We start from the raw sequence: 9,186 nt of genomic DNA, 5'->3' as shown, positions 1-9,186 counted from the left end.
AACAACAAGATAATGAGAAAGAAGCATCTCTTTTCTAAGATTAATATGAAGCCTGCAAGACAATGAAGTCTTTTTCTCAAAACCTCTTGAAATATGCACAAGGGTCTGCATTAAGTCTGTTGTATCCTAGACTCACAATGAAGGAATCAAATCTCTTGTACCAATACCTCGGCGCCTGTTTGAGACCATATAGAGATTTGTTTAGCCTACAAACCAAGTTCTCTTTTCCTTTTACTTTAAAACCTTATGGTTTGAGCATATAAATTTCTTCTTCGAGATCTCCATGGAGAAACACAGTTTTAACATCTAACTGCTCCAAGTGTAAGTCAAATGTAGCATATATTGCGATGACTATTCTAACAGTAGTAAGTTGAACTATTAGAGAAAAGATCTTATGAAGTCAATACCTTCTTTCTAAACGTATCCCTTTACCACCAATCTTGCATGATACCGCTCCACTTGGTCATAATTGTTGCGCTTGATTTTATACACCCACTTGTTACCAATGGGCTTTCTACCTTGTGGTAGCGTTACAAGTTCCTACGTCTTATTCTTATGAAGAGATTCTATTTCTTCCTACATTGTTGTCATCTACTGAGCAACATCTGAACTTGTCATTGCCTCTTTGAGAGTTAATGGCTCTCCATCCTTAGATAGAAGACAACATGCAACATTGCTCTCCATAGTATACTCAGATTGTCAACTTGGTGGTTTTGTTACTCGACCAGATCAACAAATCTCTGGTACTTGTGACTCAACTGGTTCTTGGATCTCGTGCATTGATTTGGCTTCAGAAGATTCCTCTATAGATTCTTGCTCCACATGTATTGTGGTAATCTCTGAGCTTTCGTTTATAGTGCTATCATCTGCTACTTGTTTCTTATCTTCCATAAAGATCACATCCCTGCTGATGATAATTTTGTGAGCAGTGGGATCCTACAAGTGATACCTCTTGACACCATCAGCATACCCCAAGAATAAACATTTCTCGAATTTTGGATCCAATTTTGTAGTTTCTTGGGCATTATACATCACGTACACTAGACTTTCAAATATGTGGAGGTTCGAATAATCGGCCCGTTTGCTAGTCCACATTTGCATTGGTGTCTTCAACTCAATAGCAGTTGATGGCGCACGATTCACTACATAACAGGCAGTTTTGTTCACCCAAAAAGTTTTCTCTAAGCCTACAACTACCAACATTGCTCTTGTTCTCTCTAACAAGGTTGTGTTCATCCACTCTGCCACTGCATTTTGTTGGGGAGTATAAGTAGTAATGAATTTCCTTTTGATGCCTTCTTGATTGCAAAATTCCACAAACTCGTTGCTTGTATATTCTCCTTCATTATTTGTCCGTAAACACTTAATCTTCTTACTAGATTGAAGTTCCACTTGCGCTTTGAATACTTTGAAGACTGAACACACATCTGCCTTCTTCTTGATGGGATAGACCCAACACTTTTTGCAGTAATCATCTATAAAGAACACAAAGTAACTTGCTTCTCCTAGAGATGTATTCGGGACAACCCAGGCTTCCGTAAAATGAATAGGGTCTTATAGTTCCGTCTTGGGTATTGTTTTCTATTTCGGAGGCATATTTATACTCTGAAAATGGCGGGTCTACACTTACAGAATTATTAAGTGTTAATAATTTTTGATCGAAAGTGGAACCTAAATGACTATCGAGTTATTCTGGAGATAGTATTTAGTCAAGAATGTCTTGATGTAGTATTGTTGCAAAAGAATAATCTTGAGTACATTATTAAAATTGCTAAAACTTGATTGGATTTAAAATTTCAGAATGATGAGTTTAATAATACAAGTGTTGGCATCAGGGATAACTATGTAAATTGGAAATCAAATCTAAACACGATACTTGTGATAGACGCTTTACGGTTTGTCATAACTGAGGATTTTCCTCCCATTCCTAGCTCTAATACAAACAGAAATGTTCGGGATGTATATGATAGATGGGCCAGGGCTAATGATAAAGCTCGTGCTTATATCCTCGCCAGCTTATCCAATGTGTTGGCAAAGAAACATGAGGATATAAGTACTGCCAAAGCGATTATGGAATCTCTGCGAGGGATGTTTGGAGAATCGTCCTTTACTCTGAGGCATGATGCCATCAAAGTACGTTTACAATAGTCGCATGAAAGAGGGGACCAATATTCGTGAACATGTCCTGGACTTGATGGTCCACTTAATGTGGTAAAAGTAAACAGTGTTGTCAAGTATGAGAGAAGTCAAGTTGGTTTTATTTTAGAATCTCTTTCGAAGAATTTTCTGCAATTCTGTGTGAATGCATTGATGAATAAAATTGAATACAGCTTGATTATCCTGCTGAATGAGCTACAGACTGACCAGAAAATGTTGAGAATAAAAGGTCTGGAGTCAGAAGTAAATGTTACTACTGCTAAAAAGAAATGAATGTCCTCCAAGCCTGATGTTGCCTCTTCTTCGAAGAGTAAGAGTATTACTGTGAAGAAAGGCAAAGGGAAAGGGAAGAAGCCTGCTGGAAAGAAAAGCAAAGATAATGCTGTAGATAAAGGGAAATGTTTCCACTGCAACGAAGAAGGATACTAGAGGAGACACTGCCCTCAGTATCTTGCCGAAAAGAGAGCTGAGAAAGGTAATCAGGCTAACTAGTCCTTAGGACCATTTGCTCAGCTCATCTAGTGGGAGAAGTTACTGCTTGATTTTTACTGCTTTTGTAAAGCTTGTAAAGAACAAATTGTATATATTTTTGTGATAAATGAAATGTTCATTTTCAAAAATTATGTTTGTTCTAGCAACCTCTGTTAAGAATCAAATTGTCAAAAGCCATTTGCAAATATTGAGATATTTAAATGGCTAGATCAAAGTATAGAAAGTTTAAAATATTTCTAGATCTGATTGTTAACAAAGAGTTATTGAGATAGGTCAGATGTATCTTACTCAAAGAGTTGAGAGTACCTCAATGTAGTGGGAGGAAAGTGTGCTTCCTGACCATTGTTGAGAATAAGATGCATCCCCATATAGTTTTATTCAAAAGCCTAATGTATACTAAAACAATGTTTACAATGATTCTCTCGGCTAAAGTATTTGAGAATTACCTAGTAGGACTAGGAATACCAGATTAATAACCTAGGGCAAGTGGGAGAAATATCGGGTATAGGATACCAAATGGTAAAAATGGGTATGGGATGCTCTAGTTTATTGTATTTCTTTATAAAACTCAGAAACTCAGTCTTATATATCAGATATATAAGTTAACATTGCAGTTTTAGTCCAAGTGGGAGTTTGTTGGGTTTTATGTCCTAAAACTCGTGGTTTGTAAATAATGGAACTTATTCTGAAAAATTCAAGAAAGGTGTTATTGAATTGATGTATTGCTTATAAGAAATCTAGTAAACCTGAAAGTCCCTTGACTATTGGATGAGTATTTGAACTTTATATGGAGACATAAAGGCGGATCAGGTTCGAGTAAATAGTCAAGATGATCTATAGTATATAAATAAGGTTGGGTACCTTATTCTGGTAACACTGTTGAATGCGGCCTGCTCTGTAGTTGTTACAAGGAGTTGTAAAGTGCTACAAACTAAGTGATCCTAATTCGTTCATGTTGGGACATGAGAAGTGAGGGTGTCCTTGTACAAAAGGGTTTGTACAAGATCGGACCACGAAATTAGTCACTCTTACTTTATAATGCTGTTTACTGTTTAAGATTGACTATTTCAAAGCGATGACTTAGGTAACTTGACCTTAATCCTGAGCTAACTATGAACTCCTGTTTATTTGGAATTTTCCTTAGATTTGCATAGGTGAAGGTTGACTCAGTAGTACCGGCTCAATAAACCTCCCATTTTAGGGGTAAGACTAGATAGATAGCTGAGGACATAGAGTGCAAGACGGAATTCACTCCTACCCGCTTTTAGAGATAGTAGAGAGGTTGTTCCCTTAAGTGTTGATTCTGGGTCTTGAACAAGAGGCCGCACCCTCTCATTGGCCCTAAAGGGAATCAATTTTATTGATTGGATCACAAAACATTTGTTCATTAGAGGATCAGTGGGGACTTAAGGAACAAGAGATAATTTTGGGGGTAAAACAGAGATTTGACCCAGCCGTTATTACGAACAATCTATGAAGGGTTGACTTACTAAACATAGTTATATCGAGTGGACATAATATATCTACTGTGAGGGGAATTTAACTATGGGCTTTAGTGAAGTGACCCATTAGCTAACGAATGGGGGTTAGATCGGTCTAATGAGTTTAGCCGATTAATCTCGGATCATTGAAGCCCATGATTTGTAGGTCCACGAGGTCCCTTTACTAGCTCGGAAATGGATTAGCTCTAGAATAACGTGATAAGTTAATTTGAAAAGTTCAAATTAGAATCAAACGAAATTGGAGATATATATATATATATATATATATATATATATATATATATGATTTAAATATATGAAGATGAATTTATGTAAAAATTAATTTAATATTGGATATTAAATTAATTAGAATTATTTTGTTTAAATAATTATTTATTAATTTTATTAGAAATTAATTTATGAAATTAATTTTTAAAATTAATAAATTTTGATTTTAGAAATAAAATATGATTTTAAAATCAATTCTGGATTTTGGAAATAGAAAATTACACAAAAAGGAAAAATGGTTTTTCATCTTCATCTTCAAGTTGCTCACAAAGAACCCACTTCTTCAACCTTCATTTACTCCAAGCATGAGCTGCATCCCATGCAGCAAATCTATTTGCATGATAGTCTGCAATATATTGAAGAGATTGGAGTGAAGTTGAGGGGATGAAACCAATTGAATTTTTCTGAAAAATTCGGTTGAAGAAGGTGTTCTTCAATTTGGGTTGTTGCAGTGAGCTTTCTCCAAATTCTCTTTGATTTCAGCTTATTTTGAGTCCCACAACTCAATCTAGAGCACCAAGAGAATAATAAGGAAGATCTTGTGGTGGTCTGCACAAAGATTTGGAGGATTTAGCAGCTGAAAATCAAGATTTCAATGGTTCTTCAAAGGTATGTTATTGAAACCCATTAAATTCTGTTTAAGCATGTTTTCTTTTCTGCCAATATTAATGAATTAGGGTGCTTATTGATCCTCGTCGCTTCCGCTGAGTTTTGGTACCTCTCCAACAGTTGTATCTCTAAACCTATTATGCGTATGACTCAAAGTTCTTTAGTTAACCCACTCTCTCGAATAGTTTAACTGAAATAACTTTAATCAAGTGATTAAGATGATTAAAGCATGAAATTCAATTATGCAATGACTCAAAAGAATAGTTGCCACACACAAATTTGAATGTAAACAGATGAATCAAGAGTGGATCGATCAAATATAAAATTGAATTTGAAGATAGCAAATATGTTTACAACATTCCCAATTTAATTGAATGGTTGGTAAATGGAGGTAAGAAGTAAAAGAAGAGAAGGAAGTCAAGCCGTAGAGTTCATTCTCTTGTCCTCTTTGGTTGTTTCTAAGTGTTGGTTGCAACCAACTTGGTGAATATATGATGAAGGATTCTCTCTCTCGAGCTTGATCTCCAACACTCTTCTTAATTGATGAAGACAATGGATCTTTTCCTTCTAGCTCCTTACAATGACAGGGTTCTTGGCTATCTAAATTCTCTAAAATTTTCTAATGTATCTAACTCTTTTCTCTTGGCAGCAACCTATTTGTAGGCGTTTTCCTCAGCAACTTGTGACAAGACTCACATTAAATTCTATAACCTGGTCAGCCATTTGCCATTTCAGAGCTTTTTAGATGCTGCCAGTCAGGTGCCTATATCTGTAAGTGGTGATTTGACAGAAAAAGCGTAAGCCGATGCATTAGTGAAGCATATCCTCGTGTTAGCTAGGCATAGAACACTTGGTGAAATTTCTTGATTTCCTGCAATCAGACGCGTTAGTGATCTAACAAGAATGCTACTTTTGTATGCGTTGGTGATATGTTAAGGGATTTCATGTGTTTTTCCTTGAGATGAATGTATTTTTATCACAAAGAATCCTAATTGTTCCAATCTTTAAAAGATAATAACTTGTATTTCTACAAGTTATCAAGATGTAACTGGTACTTGCCATACATTAGAATGAATCAATTTTAGGATTATTTTACTTCTAGAATTTGATGTGTTGAACTTTAATCTATGTTGCTTACTTGTAACACAATGCTCACAGAAGGGTAAAGATACATTAGTGAGCCCTGCGAGCAGATTCTGCTTTGCAAGAACTTTTAATCTTCATTCAGGCGTGTGCCCAAGTTTCTGAGGCTACATCATCAGAAGTATTTTCACTTGGACTACTTGAAGAAACTGATACTTCTCATTTCTGCAAAGTTTCTCCCTCCAACATGTACAAGTTTGCATCCACCTTTCTTCTCTTCATAAGTACTAATACATCTTGAATCACCTTTATGATTTCCTTCTCAACTACAACCTTATAATCAAGGTCATCAAGTTGACCTAATAAGAGCAAGTTCTTTTTCAGGCCTTCTACATGTCGCACTTGTTGAATCATGCGAATTGTATTATCATGAACTTCAATTTGATAATTCCAATACTGAAAATCTTCAAGGCATGATCATTACAGTTGAATACAGAACCATTCTCGACGAGAGGTCATGTGATAAGTGGCTCCTGAGTCGAAGAACCGTACATCAACCATTCTTTTTCTGCCTTCCAAAGTTGTCACTGGTTCACAGGACAATGCACCACTTTTATTTAAGGTGCTTGCTACATTTCCCTGAGGTTGGAATCTTTCTTGTTTATATTCCAACATTCCTTCTTTAGATGCCCATTCTTTCCATAATTGTAGCACTTTATATTCTTCTTACTTCGTGATTTTGACCTTCCTTAATTTTCACTCCCACTTGAGCCACGATTCGTTGATCTGCCTCTTGTCACGGCTAAGGCTTTTACTTGCTTTGAACTTACCAACTTATCTTCTTTGTTCTTGCGCCGATTTTCCTCTTCCAAGATAGCAGCTACAATATTATCAAAGTTTAGATAGTTGGTGAGAATATTATTTGTCAGATTGATGACAAGTTAATCATACGAATCAGGAAGACTTTGAAGTAGAAGTTCAGCACGTTCATTTTGCTCTATTTTACGATGTGAGTTAAGAAAATAGAATATTCAACGTGTTCATGTGATCTTTCATTGACGTGTATTCTGACATCCGAAGAGTTTATAACTTCCTTTTAAGGAAAATCTTGTTGTGATGTGATTTGGCCTCATACAATTTTGTAAGATGATCTCAAATCTCCTTTGCGATTTTTTTCTCCTCAATGCTTGACAATACATTATCAGCTAATGCTAGATAAATGTTTGCCATAGCATTCCCGTCCATCTCATTCCATTTGTAATTATTTATGATCTCCATCCAGCTCTCACCGATGGCTGCAAGGCAATTATCTTTTCTCAAGAAAGCCTTCATCTTCAACATCCACAACGAGAAATTAGTTTCGTTGAACTTCTCAATCTTGATCATTGCTGCCATTAATTCTATCACGAAATATAAACAATCCTCGATTGTGCCTTTTAATTTGGGTGAAAATTACCTACTTATTTTCCGATATGGTAGATCCACCTGTTAGTGGCAATCACAGAGCATATGATCAGTAAATATTAACACACAAAATTAAACCAGACTCTGATACTACTTATGGAGAAAAGGGATTCTGATTGAATAGTGTAAAATCGCAACTAAAGTAGATTGAGAATAATAATAATGAAGAAGAAGAAGAAAGGAGAGAATAATACATAGTGATTTTACTTGGAAAATCCCTACACAAATTAGGGTAAAAACCATGGGCAAAGATAGAAAAATTTCACTATATGAAAATAAAAGTTACAAACTTTCTTTTTTATAGAGGATCACCAAGCTCTCTTACAAGAAGAAACTCTCTCTATTTTATCTCATTCATTTATTGGAGATTTTGGAATGGTTTGACAACCATGGGTCTTCACCTATTTATAGTCCAAAGAAACTTGACCATCAAGCAAATTCTATGGCTCTAAGTTGTTCTTGATAGATGTGAATGATCCAATAACTCCAATTGTCCTAGAGAGATGTGAAAGATCTAATGGCCATTAATTGATCTTGGACAACATGTAAGATCCAATGACCCAAAATTGTCTCCAAGAAACTTCTTAATAAGCTTCTTGAAAAATCTTGATAATTATCCAACAAATTAATATCAATTGGAGAGGAAATTGCACTATAAAGATTTGAACACATGACTTCCTACTCTGAGGCCATGCCAAATTACACATCAACCTAAAAGCTTAGGTCAAGTACATTTCTTGAGAAGGATAATTTTGTGGTGAAGGGTATGTTTGAATTACTTTTCTAAATGATTATATTAGAAAATAAGTTATTGTGAAAAAAATTCATGTGTTTGGCAATCACCTTGGAAAGATGAATTTATTAAATAAGTTTGTTTAGGATAAACACTTGAAACCAACTTTTAGAAAAATGAATTTTGAGTGTTTAATGGTTAATCCTCTCCCTAATTTGTATGAAACAAAAATCCGACCACCACCTTTAGCAATCGTCGCCAGCCACTTCCGACCCTCAATCTTTGGTGGCCACTACTTCCAGCGACTGTTGCCAGCCATCTCTGGCCACTATCTCCAGTGACCACCACCAACCAACTTCCAGCCACCATCTTTGACGACCGCCCCCAACCAACTTTCAGCGACTAATTTCGGTGATCGATCTTGATCAATTTCCGACGATCCTCACCAGCCAACCTTCGACCACCATATCTATTAACCACGACAGCCACCTCTAACCACCATTTCTGACAATCATCGGTCAACTTCGACCGTCACCTCCATCGACAAATTCTTTGATAGTAATTTGAAATTAATAAAAACACTTCTACTATATAATAAACCAGACAAACTTTTACATAAAAATACTTTTGAAAAAGAGTTGCCAAATAAATGTGTGTTTTTATTTTGAGAAAATTTTATCATAAAGTATTTAAATAAAAATTTATTTTTGAAAAACATTTTTTTCCCCTAAATCACTCCAAACATACTACTACTTTTAGTAAATTTTCTCTTGATAAACGATAATTTTGAGGAATAGCTTATTTCAATATTGAGCACAAGTATTCTATTTTTATGGATATGATGTTTGAAATAATATGAATTTTACACTATTTGAAGAC

At 35.4% G+C, this 9,186-nt stretch overlaps 1 long non-coding RNA gene across 1 annotated transcript; it reads right to left on the bottom strand.

The window, feature by feature from the left end:
• Positions 1-5,332: 5,332 nt before the first annotated feature.
• LOC150037126 (uncharacterized) lies at positions 5,333-7,925 on the bottom strand. The gene is made up of 2 exons (XR_016528711.1): positions 6,166-7,925; positions 5,333-5,898 (listed from the first exon to the last, which is right to left on the bottom strand). It is a non-coding gene; the product is annotated as an uncharacterized LOC150037126 (long non-coding RNA).
• Between the last annotated feature and the right edge of the window lie 1,261 nt (positions 7,926-9,186).

Source organism: Benincasa hispida, chromosome 3, assembly GCF_027475165.1.
Source record: "Benincasa hispida cultivar pf3 chromosome 3, pf3_genome.v1.1, whole genome shotgun sequence".
Lineage (NCBI taxonomy): Eukaryota > Viridiplantae > Streptophyta > Magnoliopsida > Cucurbitales > Cucurbitaceae > Benincasa > Benincasa hispida.
This window is presented reverse-complemented; position numbering and strand designations above follow the sequence as displayed.